The sequence below is a fragment of the Ambystoma mexicanum genome, chromosome 7q, assembly GCF_040938575.1.
Source record: "Ambystoma mexicanum isolate Mex_15411 chromosome 7q, UKY_AmexF1_1, whole genome shotgun sequence".
Taxonomy (NCBI): Eukaryota; Metazoa; Chordata; class Amphibia; order Caudata; family Ambystomatidae; genus Ambystoma; species Ambystoma mexicanum.
Window position 1 is genome coordinate 1,086,943,399 of NC_090941.1, and position 18,479 is coordinate 1,086,961,877.

The 18,479-nt window shown below is 54.6% G+C and overlaps 7 non-coding genes across 7 annotated transcripts; all 7 read right to left on the bottom strand.

Moving 5' to 3' along the window:
* Nucleotides 1-2,237: 2,237 nt before the first annotated feature.
* On the bottom strand, nucleotides 2,238-2,356 carry LOC138528950 (5S ribosomal RNA). Its single transcript, XR_011284335.1, has one exon. It is a non-coding gene; the product is annotated as a 5S ribosomal RNA (ribosomal RNA).
* A 2,469-nt stretch (nucleotides 2,357-4,825) lies between these two features.
* On the bottom strand, nucleotides 4,826-4,944 carry LOC138528962 (5S ribosomal RNA). The gene has a single exon (XR_011284338.1). It is a non-coding gene; the product is annotated as a 5S ribosomal RNA (ribosomal RNA).
* A 2,469-nt stretch (nucleotides 4,945-7,413) lies between these two features.
* Nucleotides 7,414-7,532, bottom strand: LOC138528974 (5S ribosomal RNA). The gene has a single exon (XR_011284344.1). It is a non-coding gene; the product is annotated as a 5S ribosomal RNA (ribosomal RNA).
* A 2,469-nt stretch (nucleotides 7,533-10,001) lies between these two features.
* On the bottom strand, nucleotides 10,002-10,120 carry LOC138528986 (5S ribosomal RNA). The gene has a single exon (XR_011284353.1). It is a non-coding gene; the product is annotated as a 5S ribosomal RNA (ribosomal RNA).
* Nucleotides 10,121-12,589: 2,469 nt separating this feature from the next.
* LOC138528997 (5S ribosomal RNA) lies at nucleotides 12,590-12,708 on the bottom strand. Its single transcript, XR_011284362.1, has one exon. It is a non-coding gene; the product is annotated as a 5S ribosomal RNA (ribosomal RNA).
* A 2,469-nt stretch (nucleotides 12,709-15,177) lies between these two features.
* Nucleotides 15,178-15,296, bottom strand: LOC138529009 (5S ribosomal RNA). The gene has a single exon (XR_011284373.1). It is a non-coding gene; the product is annotated as a 5S ribosomal RNA (ribosomal RNA).
* Nucleotides 15,297-17,765: 2,469 nt separating this feature from the next.
* LOC138529021 (5S ribosomal RNA) lies at nucleotides 17,766-17,884 on the bottom strand. The gene has a single exon (XR_011284383.1). It is a non-coding gene; the product is annotated as a 5S ribosomal RNA (ribosomal RNA).
* Between the last annotated feature and the right edge of the window lie 595 nt (nucleotides 17,885-18,479).

Below are 18,479 nucleotides of genomic sequence, written 5' to 3' on the forward strand. Positions count from 1 at the left end.
CAAGCCACACTTGCACTCACTCACCCAAGCATCCGTTCCTTACAAAACTTTTAAAAAAAACTCGGAAAGAAAGATGGAAATAAACACACACACAATTTTCCTGCTGGGGTCTCCTCGACTCTTTGGAAGGCAGAGGGCGATGTTGGTTGAGGCCTTACCTTCTCGGGCTGGCGGCCTACAAGTCCAGGAAAGAAGCAGGCCCAGTAACAGCAGCTGAGGCCCCCAGCCCAGCCCAGCCCAGGCAGGCATCAGCTTAAGGCTGACTCTCTACCCCACTGCTGCCCCAAATTGGTTTGGCAAAAGTTTGCAAAGAAGATGCCTGTAAATTTAACTCACGCCACACTAGCACTCACCCAGGCGTCGGTTCCTTACAAAAATAGAAAGCACCTCTAAAAAAGAAGAAATAAACACACACACAATTTTCCTGCTGGGGTCTCCTCGACTCTTTGAAAGGCAGAGGGCGATGTTGGTTGAGGCCCTTACCTTCTCCGGCTGGTGGCCTACAAGTCCAGGAAAGAAGCATGCCCAGTAACAGCAGCTGAGGCCCCCAGACCAGCCCAGCCCAGCCCAGGCAGCCATCAGCTGAAGGCTGACTCTCTACCCCAGTGCTGGTCCAAGTTGGTTTGGCAAAATTTTGCAAAGAAGATGCCTGTAAATGTAACTCACGCCACACTAGCACTCACCCAGGCGTCGGTTCCTTACAAAAATAGAAAGCACCTCTAAAAAAAGAAGAAATAAACACACACACAATTTTCCTGCTGCGGTCTCCTCGACTCTTTGGAAGGCAGAGGGCGATGTTGGTTGAAGCCCTTACCTTCTCTGGCTGGCGGCCTACAAGACCAGGAAAGAAGCAGGCCCAGTAACAGCAGCTGAGGCCCCCAGCCCAGCCACGCCTAGGCAGGCATCAGCTTAAGGCTGACTCTCTACCCCACTGCTGCCCCAAATTGGTTTGGCAAAAGTTTGCAAAGAAGATGCCTGTAAATTTAACTCACGCCACACTAGCACTCACCCAGGCGTCGGTTCCTTACAAAAATAGAAAGCACCTCTAAAAAAGAAGAAATAAACACACACACAATTTTCCTGCTGCGGTCTCCTCGACTCTTTGGAAGGCAGAGGGCGATGTTGGTTGAAGCCCTTACCTTCTCTGGCTGGCGGCCTACAAGACCAGGAAAGAAGCAGGCCCAGTAACAGCAGCTGAGGCCCCCAGCCCAGCCACGCCTAGGCAGGCATCAGCGGAAGGCTGACTCTCTACCCCAGTGCTGCTCCAAGTTGGTTTGGCAAAAGTTTGCAAAGAAGCTGCCCGTAAATTCACCTCAAGCCACACTAGCACTCACCCAGGCGTCAGTTCCTTACAAAAATAGAAAGAATCTCTAAAAAAGAAGAAATAAACACACACACAATTTTCCTGCTTCTATCCCCTCGACTCCTTGGAAGGCGGAGGGCAACCTTCGCCGCTGGTGGCCTTCACATGCAGGAAAGAAGCACACCCAGGAACAGCAGCTGAGGCTCCCAGCCCAGGCAGGCTTCAGCTGAAGGCCGACTTGGGAAGCACTGAGGCCAGACCCTGGGCTCCTGGGTCCCTCGGTTGAAGGCTCGAGGCCAGACCCCTTGGCTCCTGTGTCCCTTGGCTGAAGGCTCGACCAGTGCTCGACCAGGCTCGATCAGGCGAGATATTAGGTAGCATGGGGCCCAGCTGGGACTTCTAGGAAGCTTAGGGTGACGGCCGCTTCTGCCCCATCATCCAGAGGCCTGGCTATGGAGAGGCATGATGTGGCCTCCCTCCCTTCCTGCCTCTTGTAGGCACTTCTCCCCCGTGAGCACTTCCCGCTCCAAGTGTCCCCTTGTCTCCCAGGGTGCACTCTTCCTCTAGAGCCCACATATGCAGATGAGGCCCATCCACTTGCCTCCCCTAGCTGTAGGGGGCCTTGCGCGTCCACTGGAGAGAAAACGGGGAGACGCTGGAGGTGCTTTGCCAGGGACACGAGTGGCCCTTTCTGGCTGCATCCACCCACCCGAGGCGGCGAGCTGCTGCCCTGGCTTCAGTCTCCTGCTGCTCCAAGTTAGTTTGGCGACAACGTGTCCGCCTCTGACGGGGCTCTGCATTGGAGCGAGGGCTGCTGTCTGCCCCTGTGCCTTTTTCACGCGCCGTGTTTGTTAAAATTAAAAGCGGAATGGAGGAAAAATGTAGTTCAAGACGGGGAAGACGAACGCCGCCTATCGGGCACAGAGTAGCAAAATGCCTACAGCACCTGGTATTCCCAGGCGGTCTCCCATCCAAGTACTAACCAGGCCCGACCCTGCTTAGCTTCCGAGATCGGACGAGATCGGGCGCATTCAGGGTGGTATGGCCGTAGGCGAAGAGTGCGCCGATTCCGAGCCTCTTGTGCTGTGTCGGCTCCTCCGACGTCCACTGCCCTCTTGCAAGGCTGAACGCTGTCCTCTGCAGTGTGCTTCTGCCCTTCTTTTTGCCTCAAGCTCAGGAGCCACAGCTGCCAGCTTGGAAAAGCAACGAGCGGCTCCATGCACCCACTTTTGAAATACCCACTTGCCTACTCATGTTTGCAAAGAAAGTGTCTGTAAATTCAGGCCAAGCCACACTTGCACTCACTCACCCAAGCATCCGTTCCTTACAAAACTTTAAAAAAAAACTCGGAAAGAAAGATGGAAATAAACACACACACAATTTTCCTGCTGGGGTCTCCTCGACTCTTTGGAAGGCAGAGGGCGATGTTGGTTGAGGCCTTACCTTCTCGGGCTGGCGGCCTACAAGTCCAGGAAAGAAGCAGGCCCAGTAACAGCAGCTGAGGCCCCCAGCCCAGCCCAGCCCAGGCAGGCATCAGCTTAAGGCTGACTCTCTACCCCACTGCTGCCCCAAATTGGTTTGGCAAAAGTTTGCAAAGAAGATGCCTGTAAATTTAACTCACGCCACACTAGCACTCACCCAGGCGTCGGTTCCTTACAAAAATAGAAAGCACCTCTAAAAAAGAAGAAATAAACACACACACAATTTTCCTGCTGGGGTCTCCTCGACTCTTTGAAAGGCAGAGGGCGATGTTGGTTGAGGCCCTTACCTTCTCCGGCTGGTGGCCTACAAGTCCAGGAAAGAAGCATGCCCAGTAACAGCAGCTGAGGCCCCCAGACCAGCCCAGCCCAGCCCAGGCAGCCATCAGCTGAAGGCTGACTCTCTACCCCAGTGCTGGTCCAAGTTGGTTTGGCAAAATTTTGCAAAGAAGATGCCTGTAAATGTAACTCACGCCACACTAGCACTCACCCAGGCGTCGGTTCCTTACAAAAATAGAAAGCACCTCTAAAAAAAGAAGAAATAAACACACACACAATTTTCCTGCTGCGGTCTCCTCGACTCTTTGGAAGGCAGAGGGCGATGTTGGTTGAAGCCCTTACCTTCTCTGGCTGGCGGCCTACAAGACCAGGAAAGAAGCAGGCCCAGTAACAGCAGCTGAGGCCCCCAGCCCAGCCACGCCTAGGCAGGCATCAGCTTAAGGCTGACTCTCTACCCCACTGCTGCCCCAAATTGGTTTGGCAAAAGTTTGCAAAGAAGATGCCTGTAAATTTAACTCACGCCACACTAGCACTCACCCAGGCGTCGGTTCCTTACAAAAATAGAAAGCACCTCTAAAAAAGAAGAAATAAACACACACACAATTTTCCTGCTGCGGTCTCCTCGACTCTTTGGAAGGCAGAGGGCGATGTTGGTTGAAGCCCTTACCTTCTCTGGCTGGCGGCCTACAAGACCAGGAAAGAAGCAGGCCCAGTAACAGCAGCTGAGGCCCCCAGCCCAGCCACGCCTAGGCAGGCATCAGCGGAAGGCTGACTCTCTACCCCAGTGCTGCTCCAAGTTGGTTTGGCAAAAGTTTGCAAAGAAGCTGCCCGTAAATTCACCTCAAGCCACACTAGCACTCACCCAGGCGTCGGTTCCTTACAAAAATAGAAAGAATCTCTAAAAAAGAAGAAATAAACACACACACAATTTTCCTGCTTCTATCCCCTCGACTCCTTGGAAGGCGGAGGGCAACCTTCGCCGCTGGTGGCCTTCACATGCAGGAAAGAAGCACACCCAGGAACAGCAGCTGAGGCTCCCAGCCCAGGCAGGCTTCAGCTGAAGGCCGACTTGGGAAGCACTGAGGCCAGACCCTGGGCTCCTGGGTCCCTCGGTTGAAGGCTCGAGGCCAGACCCCTTGGCTCCTGTGTCCCTTGGCTGAAGGCTCGACCAGTGCTCGACCAGGCTCGATCAGGCGAGATATTAGGTAGCATGGGGCCCAGCTGGGACTTCTAGGAAGCTTAGGGTGACGGCCGCTTCTGCCCCATCATCCAGAGGCCTGGCTATGGAGAGGCATGATGTGGCCTCCCTCCCTTCCTGCCTCTTGTAGGCACTTCTCCCCCGTGAGCACTTCCCGCTCCAAGTGTCCCCTTGTCTCCCAGGGTGCACTCTTCCTCTAGAGCCCACATATGCAGATGAGGCCCATCCACTTGCCTCCCCTAGCTGTAGGGGGCCTTGCGCGTCCACTGGAGAGAAAACGGGGAGACGCTGGAGGTGCTTTGCCAGGGACACGAGTGGCCCTTTCTGGCTGCATCCACCCACCCGAGGCGGCGAGCTGCTGCCCTGGCTTCAGTCTCCTGCTGCTCCAAGTTAGTTTGGCGACAACGTGTCCGCCTCTGACGGGGCTCTGCATTGGAGCGAGGGCTGCTGTCTGCCCCTGTGCCTTTTTCACGCGCCGTGTTTGTTAAAATTAAAAGCGGAATGGAGGAAAAATGTAGTTCAAGACGGGGAAGACGAACGCCGCCTATCGGGCACAGAGTAGCAAAATGCCTACAGCACCTGGTATTCCCAGGCGGTCTCCCATCCAAGTACTAACCAGGCCCGACCCTGCTTAGCTTCCGAGATCGGACGAGATCGGGCGCATTCAGGGTGGTATGGCCGTAGGCGAAGAGTGCGCCGATTCCGAGCCTCTTGTGCTGTGTCGGCTCCTCCGACGTCCACTGCCCTCTTGCAAGGCTGAACGCTGTCCTCTGCAGTGTGCTTCTGCCCTTCTTTTTGCCTCAAGCTCAGGAGCCACAGCTGCCAGCTTGGAAAAGCAACGAGCGGCTCCATGCACCCACTTTTGAAATACCCACTTGCCTACTCATGTTTGCAAAGAAAGTGTCTGTAAATTCAGGCCAAGCCACACTTGCACTCACTCACCCAAGCATCCGTTCCTTACAAAACTTTAAAAAAAAACTCGGAAAGAAAGATGGAAATAAACACACACACAATTTTCCTGCTGGGGTCTCCTCGACTCTTTGGAAGGCAGAGGGCGATGTTGGTTGAGGCCTTACCTTCTCGGGCTGGCGGCCTACAAGTCCAGGAAAGAAGCAGGCCCAGTAACAGCAGCTGAGGCCCCCAGCCCAGCCCAGCCCAGGCAGGCATCAGCTTAAGGCTGACTCTCTACCCCACTGCTGCCCCAAATTGGTTTGGCAAAAGTTTGCAAAGAAGATGCCTGTAAATTTAACTCACGCCACACTAGCACTCACCCAGGCGTCGGTTCCTTACAAAAATAGAAAGCACCTCTAAAAAAGAAGAAATAAACACACACACAATTTTCCTGCTGGGGTCTCCTCGACTCTTTGAAAGGCAGAGGGCGATGTTGGTTGAGGCCCTTACCTTCTCCGGCTGGTGGCCTACAAGTCCAGGAAAGAAGCATGCCCAGTAACAGCAGCTGAGGCCCCCAGACCAGCCCAGCCCAGCCCAGGCAGCCATCAGCTGAAGGCTGACTCTCTACCCCAGTGCTGGTCCAAGTTGGTTTGGCAAAATTTTGCAAAGAAGATGCCTGTAAATGTAACTCACGCCACACTAGCACTCACCCAGGCGTCGGTTCCTTACAAAAATAGAAAGCACCTCTAAAAAAAGAAGAAATAAACACACACACAATTTTCCTGCTGCGGTCTCCTCGACTCTTTGGAAGGCAGAGGGCGATGTTGGTTGAAGCCCTTACCTTCTCTGGCTGGCGGCCTACAAGACCAGGAAAGAAGCAGGCCCAGTAACAGCAGCTGAGGCCCCCAGCCCAGCCACGCCTAGGCAGGCATCAGCTTAAGGCTGACTCTCTACCCCACTGCTGCCCCAAATTGGTTTGGCAAAAGTTTGCAAAGAAGATGCCTGTAAATTTAACTCACGCCACACTAGCACTCACCCAGGCGTCGGTTCCTTACAAAAATAGAAAGCACCTCTAAAAAAGAAGAAATAAACACACACACAATTTTCCTGCTGCGGTCTCCTCGACTCTTTGGAAGGCAGAGGGCGATGTTGGTTGAAGCCCTTACCTTCTCTGGCTGGCGGCCTACAAGACCAGGAAAGAAGCAGGCCCAGTAACAGCAGCTGAGGCCCCCAGCCCAGCCACGCCTAGGCAGGCATCAGCGGAAGGCTGACTCTCTACCCCAGTGCTGCTCCAAGTTGGTTTGGCAAAAGTTTGCAAAGAAGCTGCCCGTAAATTCACCTCAAGCCACACTAGCACTCACCCAGGCGTCAGTTCCTTACAAAAATAGAAAGAATCTCTAAAAAAGAAGAAATAAACACACACACAATTTTCCTGCTTCTATCCCCTCGACTCCTTGGAAGGCGGAGGGCAACCTTCGCCGCTGGTGGCCTTCACATGCAGGAAAGAAGCACACCCAGGAACAGCAGCTGAGGCTCCCAGCCCAGGCAGGCTTCAGCTGAAGGCCGACTTGGGAAGCACTGAGGCCAGACCCTGGGCTCCTGGGTCCCTCGGTTGAAGGCTCGAGGCCAGACCCCTTGGCTCCTGTGTCCCTTGGCTGAAGGCTCGACCAGTGCTCGACCAGGCTCGATCAGGCGAGATATTAGGTAGCATGGGGCCCAGCTGGGACTTCTAGGAAGCTTAGGGTGACGGCCGCTTCTGCCCCATCATCCAGAGGCCTGGCTATGGAGAGGCATGATGTGGCCTCCCTCCCTTCCTGCCTCTTGTAGGCACTTCTCCCCCGTGAGCACTTCCCGCTCCAAGTGTCCCCTTGTCTCCCAGGGTGCACTCTTCCTCTAGAGCCCACATATGCAGATGAGGCCCATCCACTTGCCTCCCCTAGCTGTAGGGGGCCTTGCGCGTCCACTGGAGAGAAAACGGGGAGACGCTGGAGGTGCTTTGCCAGGGACACGAGTGGCCCTTTCTGGCTGCATCCACCCACCCGAGGCGGCGAGCTGCTGCCCTGGCTTCAGTCTCCTGCTGCTCCAAGTTAGTTTGGCGACAACGTGTCCGCCTCTGACGGGGCTCTGCATTGGAGCGAGGGCTGCTGTCTGCCCCTGTGCCTTTTTCACGCGCCGTGTTTGTTAAAATTAAAAGCGGAATGGAGGAAAAATGTAGTTCAAGACGGGGAAGACGAACGCCGCCTATCGGGCACAGAGTAGCAAAATGCCTACAGCACCTGGTATTCCCAGGCGGTCTCCCATCCAAGTACTAACCAGGCCCGACCCTGCTTAGCTTCCGAGATCGGACGAGATCGGGCGCATTCAGGGTGGTATGGCCGTAGGCGAAGAGTGCGCCGATTCCGAGCCTCTTGTGCTGTGTCGGCTCCTCCGACGTCCACTGCCCTCTTGCAAGGCTGAACGCTGTCCTCTGCAGTGTGCTTCTGCCCTTCTTTTTGCCTCAAGCTCAGGAGCCACAGCTGCCAGCTTGGAAAAGCAACGAGCGGCTCCATGCACCCACTTTTGAAATACCCACTTGCCTACTCATGTTTGCAAAGAAAGTGTCTGTAAATTCAGGCCAAGCCACACTTGCACTCACTCACCCAAGCATCCGTTCCTTACAAAACTTTAAAAAAAAACTCGGAAAGAAAGATGGAAATAAACACACACACAATTTTCCTGCTGGGGTCTCCTCGACTCTTTGGAAGGCAGAGGGCGATGTTGGTTGAGGCCTTACCTTCTCGGGCTGGCGGCCTACAAGTCCAGGAAAGAAGCAGGCCCAGTAACAGCAGCTGAGGCCCCCAGCCCAGCCCAGCCCAGGCAGGCATCAGCTTAAGGCTGACTCTCTACCCCACTGCTGCCCCAAATTGGTTTGGCAAAAGTTTGCAAAGAAGATGCCTGTAAATTTAACTCACGCCACACTAGCACTCACCCAGGCGTCGGTTCCTTACAAAAATAGAAAGCACCTCTAAAAAAGAAGAAATAAACACACACACAATTTTCCTGCTGGGGTCTCCTCGACTCTTTGAAAGGCAGAGGGCGATGTTGGTTGAGGCCCTTACCTTCTCCGGCTGGTGGCCTACAAGTCCAGGAAAGAAGCATGCCCAGTAACAGCAGCTGAGGCCCCCAGACCAGCCCAGCCCAGCCCAGGCAGCCATCAGCTGAAGGCTGACTCTCTACCCCAGTGCTGGTCCAAGTTGGTTTGGCAAAATTTTGCAAAGAAGATGCCTGTAAATGTAACTCACGCCACACTAGCACTCACCCAGGCGTCGGTTCCTTACAAAAATAGAAAGCACCTCTAAAAAAAGAAGAAATAAACACACACACAATTTTCCTGCTGCGGTCTCCTCGACTCTTTGGAAGGCAGAGGGCGATGTTGGTTGAAGCCCTTACCTTCTCTGGCTGGCGGCCTACAAGACCAGGAAAGAAGCAGGCCCAGTAACAGCAGCTGAGGCCCCCAGCCCAGCCACGCCTAGGCAGGCATCAGCTTAAGGCTGACTCTCTACCCCACTGCTGCCCCAAATTGGTTTGGCAAAAGTTTGCAAAGAAGATGCCTGTAAATTTAACTCACGCCACACTAGCACTCACCCAGGCGTCGGTTCCTTACAAAAATAGAAAGCACCTCTAAAAAAGAAGAAATAAACACACACACAATTTTCCTGCTGCGGTCTCCTCGACTCTTTGGAAGGCAGAGGGCGATGTTGGTTGAAGCCCTTACCTTCTCTGGCTGGCGGCCTACAAGACCAGGAAAGAAGCAGGCCCAGTAACAGCAGCTGAGGCCCCCAGCCCAGCCACGCCTAGGCAGGCATCAGCGGAAGGCTGACTCTCTACCCCAGTGCTGCTCCAAGTTGGTTTGGCAAAAGTTTGCAAAGAAGCTGCCCGTAAATTCACCTCAAGCCACACTAGCACTCACCCAGGCGTCAGTTCCTTACAAAAATAGAAAGAATCTCTAAAAAAGAAGAAATAAACACACACACAATTTTCCTGCTTCTATCCCCTCGACTCCTTGGAAGGCGGAGGGCAACCTTCGCCGCTGGTGGCCTTCACATGCAGGAAAGAAGCACACCCAGGAACAGCAGCTGAGGCTCCCAGCCCAGGCAGGCTTCAGCTGAAGGCCGACTTGGGAAGCACTGAGGCCAGACCCTGGGCTCCTGGGTCCCTCGGTTGAAGGCTCGAGGCCAGACCCCTTGGCTCCTGTGTCCCTTGGCTGAAGGCTCGACCAGTGCTCGACCAGGCTCGATCAGGCGAGATATTAGGTAGCATGGGGCCCAGCTGGGACTTCTAGGAAGCTTAGGGTGACGGCCGCTTCTGCCCCATCATCCAGAGGCCTGGCTATGGAGAGGCATGATGTGGCCTCCCTCCCTTCCTGCCTCTTGTAGGCACTTCTCCCCCGTGAGCACTTCCCGCTCCAAGTGTCCCCTTGTCTCCCAGGGTGCACTCTTCCTCTAGAGCCCACATATGCAGATGAGGCCCATCCACTTGCCTCCCCTAGCTGTAGGGGGCCTTGCGCGTCCACTGGAGAGAAAACGGGGAGACGCTGGAGGTGCTTTGCCAGGGACACGAGTGGCCCTTTCTGGCTGCATCCACCCACCCGAGGCGGCGAGCTGCTGCCCTGGCTTCAGTCTCCTGCTGCTCCAAGTTAGTTTGGCGACAACGTGTCCGCCTCTGACGGGGCTCTGCATTGGAGCGAGGGCTGCTGTCTGCCCCTGTGCCTTTTTCACGCGCCGTGTTTGTTAAAATTAAAAGCGGAATGGAGGAAAAATGTAGTTCAAGACGGGGAAGACGAACGCCGCCTATCGGGCACAGAGTAGCAAAATGCCTACAGCACCTGGTATTCCCAGGCGGTCTCCCATCCAAGTACTAACCAGGCCCGACCCTGCTTAGCTTCCGAGATCGGACGAGATCGGGCGCATTCAGGGTGGTATGGCCGTAGGCGAAGAGTGCGCCGATTCCGAGCCTCTTGTGCTGTGTCGGCTCCTCCGACGTCCACTGCCCTCTTGCAAGGCTGAACGCTGTCCTCTGCAGTGTGCTTCTGCCCTTCTTTTTGCCTCAAGCTCAGGAGCCACAGCTGCCAGCTTGGAAAAGCAACGAGCGGCTCCATGCACCCACTTTTGAAATACCCACTTGCCTACTCATGTTTGCAAAGAAAGTGTCTGTAAATTCAGGCCAAGCCACACTTGCACTCACTCACCCAAGCATCCGTTCCTTACAAAACTTTAAAAAAAAACTCGGAAAGAAAGATGGAAATAAACACACACACAATTTTCCTGCTGGGGTCTCCTCGACTCTTTGGAAGGCAGAGGGCGATGTTGGTTGAGGCCTTACCTTCTCGGGCTGGCGGCCTACAAGTCCAGGAAAGAAGCAGGCCCAGTAACAGCAGCTGAGGCCCCCAGCCCAGCCCAGCCCAGGCAGGCATCAGCTTAAGGCTGACTCTCTACCCCACTGCTGCCCCAAATTGGTTTGGCAAAAGTTTGCAAAGAAGATGCCTGTAAATTTAACTCACGCCACACTAGCACTCACCCAGGCGTCGGTTCCTTACAAAAATAGAAAGCACCTCTAAAAAAGAAGAAATAAACACACACACAATTTTCCTGCTGGGGTCTCCTCGACTCTTTGAAAGGCAGAGGGCGATGTTGGTTGAGGCCCTTACCTTCTCCGGCTGGTGGCCTACAAGTCCAGGAAAGAAGCATGCCCAGTAACAGCAGCTGAGGCCCCCAGACCAGCCCAGCCCAGCCCAGGCAGCCATCAGCTGAAGGCTGACTCTCTACCCCAGTGCTGGTCCAAGTTGGTTTGGCAAAATTTTGCAAGGAAGATGCCTGTAAATGTAACTCACGCCACACTAGCACTCGCCCAGGCGTCGGTTCCTTAAAAAAATAGAAAGCACCTCTAAAAAAAGAAGAAATAAACACACACACAATTTTCCTGCTGCGGTCTCCTCGACTCTTTGGAAGGCAGAGGGCGATGTTGGTTGAAGCCCTTACCTTCTCTGGCTGGCGGCCTACAAGACCAGGAAAGAAGCAGGCCCAGTAACAGCAGCTGAGGCCCCCAGCCCAGCCACGCCTAGGCAGGCATCAGCTTAAGGCTGACTCTCTACCCCACTGCTGCCCCAAATTGGTTTGGCAAAAGTTTGCAAAGAAGATGCCTGTAAATTTAACTCACGCCACACTAGCACTCACCCAGGCGTCGGTTCCTTACAAAAATAGAAAGCACCTCTAAAAAAGAAGAAATAAACACACACACAATTTTCCTGCTGCGGTCTCCTCGACTCTTTGGAAGGCAGAGGGCGATGTTGGTTGAAGCCCTTACCTTCTCTGGCTGGCGGCCTACAAGACCAGGAAAGAAGCAGGCCCAGTAACAGCAGCTGAGGCCCCCAGCCCAGCCACGCCTAGGCAGGCATCAGCGGAAGGCTGACTCTCTACCCCAGTGCTGCTCCAAGTTGGTTTGGCAAAAGTTTGCAAAGAAGCTGCCCGTAAATTCACCTCAAGCCACACTAGCACTCACCCAGGCGTCAGTTCCTTACAAAAATAGAAAGAATCTCTAAAAAAGAAGAAATAAACACACACACAATTTTCCTGCTTCTATCCCCTCGACTCCTTGGAAGGCGGAGGGCAACCTTCGCCGCTGGTGGCCTTCACATGCAGGAAAGAAGCACACCCAGGAACAGCAGCTGAGGCTCCCAGCCCAGGCAGGCTTCAGCTGAAGGCCGACTTGGGAAGCACTGAGGCCAGACCCTGGGCTCCTGGGTCCCTCGGTTGAAGGCTCGAGGCCAGACCCCTTGGCTCCTGTGTCCCTTGGCTGAAGGCTCGACCAGTGCTCGACCAGGCTCGATCAGGCGAGATATTAGGTAGCATGGGGCCCAGCTGGGACTTCTAGGAAGCTTAGGGTGACGGCCGCTTCTGCCCCATCATCCAGAGGCCTGGCTATGGAGAGGCATGATGTGGCCTCCCTCCCTTCCTGCCTCTTGTAGGCACTTCTCCCCCGTGAGCACTTCCCGCTCCAAGTGTCCCCTTGTCTCCCAGGGTGCACTCTTCCTCTAGAGCCCACATATGCAGATGAGGCCCATCCACTTGCCTCCCCTAGCTGTAGGGGGCCTTGCGCGTCCACTGGAGAGAAAACGGGGAGACGCTGGAGGTGCTTTGCCAGGGACACGAGTGGCCCTTTCTGGCTGCATCCACCCACCCGAGGCGGCGAGCTGCTGCCCTGGCTTCAGTCTCCTGCTGCTCCAAGTTAGTTTGGCGACAACGTGTCCGCCTCTGACGGGGCTCTGCATTGGAGCGAGGGCTGCTGTCTGCCCCTGTGCCTTTTTCACGCGCCGTGTTTGTTAAAATTAAAAGCGGAATGGAGGAAAAATGTAGTTCAAGACGGGGAAGACGAACGCCGCCTATCGGGCACAGAGTAGCAAAATGCCTACAGCACCTGGTATTCCCAGGCGGTCTCCCATCCAAGTACTAACCAGGCCCGACCCTGCTTAGCTTCCGAGATCGGACGAGATCGGGCGCATTCAGGGTGGTATGGCCGTAGGCGAAGAGTGCGCCGATTCCGAGCCTCTTGTGCTGTGTCGGCTCCTCCGACGTCCACTGCCCTCTTGCAAGGCTGAACGCTGTCCTCTGCAGTGTGCTTCTGCCCTTCTTTTTGCCTCAAGCTCAGGAGCCACAGCTGCCAGCTTGGAAAAGCAACGAGCGGCTCCATGCACCCACTTTTGAAATACCCACTTGCCTACTCATGTTTGCAAAGAAAGTGTCTGTAAATTCAGGCCAAGCCACACTTGCACTCACTCACCCAAGCATCCGTTCCTTACAAAACTTTAAAAAAAAACTCGGAAAGAAAGATGGAAATAAACACACACACAATTTTCCTGCTGGGGTCTCCTCGACTCTTTGGAAGGCAGAGGGCGATGTTGGTTGAGGCCTTACCTTCTCGGGCTGGCGGCCTACAAGTCCAGGAAAGAAGCAGGCCCAGTAACAGCAGCTGAGGCCCCCAGCCCAGCCCAGCCCAGGCAGGCATCAGCTTAAGGCTGACTCTCTACCCCACTGCTGCCCCAAATTGGTTTGGCAAAAGTTTGCAAAGAAGATGCCTGTAAATTTAACTCACGCCACACTAGCACTCACCCAGGCGTCGGTTCCTTACAAAAATAGAAAGCACCTCTAAAAAAGAAGAAATAAACACACACACAATTTTCCTGCTGGGGTCTCCTCGACTCTTTGAAAGGCAGAGGGCGATGTTGGTTGAGGCCCTTACCTTCTCCGGCTGGTGGCCTACAAGTCCAGGAAAGAAGCATGCCCAGTAACAGCAGCTGAGGCCCCCAGACCAGCCCAGCCCAGCCCAGGCAGCCATCAGCTGAAGGCTGACTCTCTACCCCAGTGCTGGTCCAAGTTGGTTTGGCAAAATTTTGCAAAGAAGATGCCTGTAAATGTAACTCACGCCACACTAGCACTCACCCAGGCGTCGGTTCCTTACAAAAATAGAAAGCACCTCTAAAAAAAGAAGAAATAAACACACACACAATTTTCCTGCTGCGGTCTCCTCGACTCTTTGGAAGGCAGAGGGCGATGTTGGTTGAAGCCCTTACCTTCTCTGGCTGGCGGCCTACAAGACCAGGAAAGAAGCAGGCCCAGTAACAGCAGCTGAGGCCCCCAGCCCAGCCACGCCTAGGCAGGCATCAGCTTAAGGCTGACTCTCTACCCCACTGCTGCCCCAAATTGGTTTGGCAAAAGTTTGCAAAGAAGATGCCTGTAAATTTAACTCACGCCACACTAGCACTCACCCAGGCGTCGGTTCCTTACAAAAATAGAAAGCACCTCTAAAAAAGAAGAAATAAACACACACACAATTTTCCTGCTGCGGTCTCCTCGACTCTTTGGAAGGCAGAGGGCGATGTTGGTTGAAGCCCTTACCTTCTCTGGCTGGCGGCCTACAAGACCAGGAAAGAAGCAGGCCCAGTAACAGCAGCTGAGGCCCCCAGCCCAGCCACGCCTAGGCAGGCATCAGCGGAAGGCTGACTCTCTACCCCAGTGCTGCTCCAAGTTGGTTTGGCAAAAGTTTGCAAAGAAGCTGCCCGTAAATTCACCTCAAGCCACACTAGCACTCACCCAGGCGTCAGTTCCTTACAAAAATAGAAAGAATCTCTAAAAAAGAAGAAATAAACACACACACAATTTTCCTGCTTCTATCCCCTCGACTCCTTGGAAGGCGGAGGGCAACCTTCGCCGCTGGTGGCCTTCACATGCAGGAAAGAAGCACACCCAGGAACAGCAGCTGAGGCTCCCAGCCCAGGCAGGCTTCAGCTGAAGGCCGACTTGGGAAGCACTGAGGCCAGACCCTGGGCTCCTGGGTCCCTCGGTTGAAGGCTCGAGGCCAGACCCCTTGGCTCCTGTGTCCCTTGGCTGAAGGCTCGACCAGTGCTCGACCAGGCTCGATCAGGCGAGATATTAGGTAGCATGGGGCCCAGCTGGGACTTCTAGGAAGCTTAGGGTGACGGCCGCTTCTGCCCCATCATCCAGAGGCCTGGCTATGGAGAGGCATGATGTGGCCTCCCTCCCTTCCTGCCTCTTGTAGGCACTTCTCCCCCGTGAGCACTTCCCGCTCCAAGTGTCCCCTTGTCTCCCAGGGTGCACTCTTCCTCTAGAGCCCACATATGCAGATGAGGCCCATCCACTTGCCTCCCCTAGCTGTAGGGGGCCTTGCGCGTCCACTGGAGAGAAAACGGGGAGACGCTGGAGGTGCTTTGCCAGGGACACGAGTGGCCCTTTCTGGCTGCATCCACCCACCCGAGGCGGCGAGCTGCTGCCCTGGCTTCAGTCTCCTGCTGCTCCAAGTTAGTTTGGCGACAACGTGTCCGCCTCTGACGGGGCTCTGCATTGGAGCGAGGGCTGCTGTCTGCCCCTGTGCCTTTTTCACGCGCCGTGTTTGTTAAAATTAAAAGCGGAATGGAGGAAAAATGTAGTTCAAGACGGGGAAGACGAACGCCGCCTATCGGGCACAGAGTAGCAAAATGCCTACAGCACCTGGTATTCCCAGGCGGTCTCCCATCCAAGTACTAACCAGGCCCGACCCTGCTTAGCTTCCGAGATCGGACGAGATCGGGCGCATTCAGGGTGGTATGGCCGTAGGCGAAGAGTGCGCCGATTCCGAGCCTCTTGTGCTGTGTCGGCTCCTCCGACGTCCACTGCCCTCTTGCAAGGCTGAACGCTGTCCTCTGCAGTGTGCTTCTGCCCTTCTTTTTGCCTCAAGCTCAGGAGCCACAGCTGCCAGCTTGGAAAAGCAACGAGCGGCTCCATGCACCCACTTTTGAAATACCCACTTGCCTACTCATGTTTGCAAAGAAAGTGTCTGTAAATTCAGGCCAAGCCACACTTGCACTCACTCACCCAAGCATCCGTTCCTTACAAAACTTTAAAAAAAAACTCGGAAAGAAAGATGGAAATAAACACACACACAATTTTCCTGCTGGGGTCTCCTCGACTCTTTGGAAGGCAGAGGGCGATGTTGGTTGAGGCCTTACCTTCTCGGGCTGGCGGCCTACAAGTCCAGGAAAGAAGCAGGCCCAGTAACAGCAGCTGAGGCCCCCAGCCCAGCCCAGCCCAGGCAGGCATCAGCTTAAGGCTGACTCTCTACCCCACTGCTGCCCCAAATTGGTTTGGCAAAAGTTTGCAAAGAAGATGCCTGTAAATTTAACTCACGCCACACTAGCACTCACCCAGGCGTCGGTTCCTTACAAAAATAGAAAGCACCTCTAAAAAAGAAGAAATAAACACACACACAATTTTCCTGCTGGGGTCTCCTCGACTCTTTGAAAGGCAGAGGGCGATGTTGGTTGAGGCCCTTACCTTCTCCGGCTGGTGGCCTACAAGTCCAGGAAAGAAGCATGCCCAGTAACAGCAGCTGAGGCCCCCAGACCAGCCCAGCCCAGCCCAGGCAGCCATCAGCTGAAGGCTGACTCTCTACCCCAGTGCTGGTCCAAGTTGGTTTGGCAAAATTTTGCAAAGAAGATGCCTGTAAATGTAACTCACGCCACACTAGCACTCACCCAGGCGTCGGTTCCTTACAAAAATAGAAAGCACCTCTAAAAAAAGAAGAAATAAACACACACACAATTTTCCTGCTGCGGTCTCCTCGACTCTTTGGAAGGCAGAGGGCGATGTTGGTTGAAGCCCTTACCTTCTCTGGCTGGCGGCCTACAAGACCAGGAAAGAAGCAGGCCCAGTAACAGCAGCTGAGGCCCCCAGCCCAGCCACGCCTAGGCAGGCATCAGCTTAAGGCTGACTCTCTACCCCACTGCTGCCCCAAATTGGTTTGGCAAAAGTTTGCAAAGAAGATGCCTGTAAATTTAACTCACGCCACACTAGCACTCACCCAGGCGTCGGTTCCTTACAAAAATAGAAAGCACCTCTAAAAAAGAAGAAATAAACACACACACAATTTTCCTGCTGCGGTCTCCTCGACTCTTTGGAAGGCAGAGGGCGATGTTGGTTGAAGCCCTTACCTTCTCTGGCTGGCGGCCTACAAGACCAGGAAAGAAGCAGGCCCAGTAACAGCAGCTGAGGCCCCCAGCCCAGCCACGCCTAGGCAGGCATCAGCGGAAGGCTGACTCTCTACCCCAGTGCTGCTCCAAGTTGGTTTGGCAAAAGTTTGCAAAGAAGCTGCCCGTAAATTCACCTCAAGCCACACTAGCACTCACCCAGGCGTCAGTTCCTTACAAAAATAGAAAGAATCTCTAAAAAAGAAGAAATAAACACACACACAATTTTCCTGCTTCTATCCCCTCGACTCCTTGGAAGGCGGAGGGCAACCTTCGCCGCTGGTGGCCTTCACATGCAGGAAAGAAGCACACCCAGGAACAGCAGCTGAGGCTCCCAGCCCAGGCAGGCTTCAGCTGAAGGCCGACTTGGGAAGCACTGAGGCCAGACCCTGGGCTCCTGGGTCCCTCGGTTGAAGGCTCGAGGCCAGACCCCTTGGCTCCTGTGTCCCTTGGCTGAAGGCTCGACCAGTGCTCGACCAGGCTCGATCAGGCGAGATATTAGGTAGCATGGGGCCCAGCTGGGACTTCTAGGAAGCTTAGGGTGACGGCCGCTTCTGCCCCATCATCCAGAGGCCTGGCTATGGAGAGGCATGATGTGGCCTCCCTCCCTTCCTGCCTCTTGTAGGCACTTCTCCCCCGTGAGCACTTCCCGCTCCAAGTGTCCCCTTGTCTCCCAGGGTGCACTCTTCCTCTAGAGCCCACATATGCAGATGAGGCCCATCCACTTGCCTCCCCTAGCTGTAGGGGGCCTTGCGCGTCCACTGGAGAGAAAACGGGGAGACGCTGGAGGTGCTTTGCCAGGGACACGAGTGGCCCTTTCTGGCTGCATCCACCCACCCGAGGCGGCGAGCTGCTGCCCTGGCTTCAGTCTCCTGCTGCTCCAAGTTAGTTTGGCGACAACGTGTCCGCCTCTGACGGGGCTCTGCATTGGAGCGAGGGCTGCTGTCTGCCCCTGTGCCTTTTTCACGCGCCGTGTTTGTTAAAATTAAAAGCGGAATGGAGGAAAAATGTAGTTCAAGACGGGGAAGACGAACGCCGCCTATCGGGCACAGAGTAGCAAAATGCCTACAGCACCTGGTATTCCCAGGCGGTCTCCCATCCAAGTACTAACCAGGCCCGACCCTGCTTAGCTTCCGAGATCGGACGAGATCGGGCGCATTCAGGGTGGTATGGCCGTAGGCGAAGAGTGCGCCGATTCCGAGCCTCTTGTGCTGTGTCGGCTCCTCCGACGTCCACTGCCCTCTTGCAAGGCTGAACGCTGTCCTCTGCAGTGTGCTTCTGCCCTTCTTTTTGCCTCAAGCTCAGGAGCCACAGCTGCCAGCTTGGAAAAGCAACGAGCGGCTCCATGCACCCACTTTTGAAATACCCACTTGCCTACTCATGTTTGCAAAGAAAGTGTCTGTAAATTCAGGCCAAGCCACACTTGCACTCACTCACCCAAGCATCCGTTCCTTACAAAACTTTAAAAAAAAACTCGGAAAGAAAGATGGAAATAAACACACACACAATTTTCCTGCTGGGGTCTCCTCGACTCTTTGGAAGGCAGAGGGCGATGTTGGTTGAGGCCTTACCTTCTCGGGCTGGCGGCCTACAAGTCCAGGAAAGAAGCAGGCCCAGTAACAGCAGCTGAGGCCCCCAGCCCAGCCCAGCCCAGGCAGGCATCAGCTTAAGGCTGACTCTCTACCCCACTGCTGCCCCAAATTGGTTTGGCAAAAGTTTGCAAAGAAGATGCCTGTAAATTTAACTCACGCCACACTAGCACTCACCCAGGCGTCG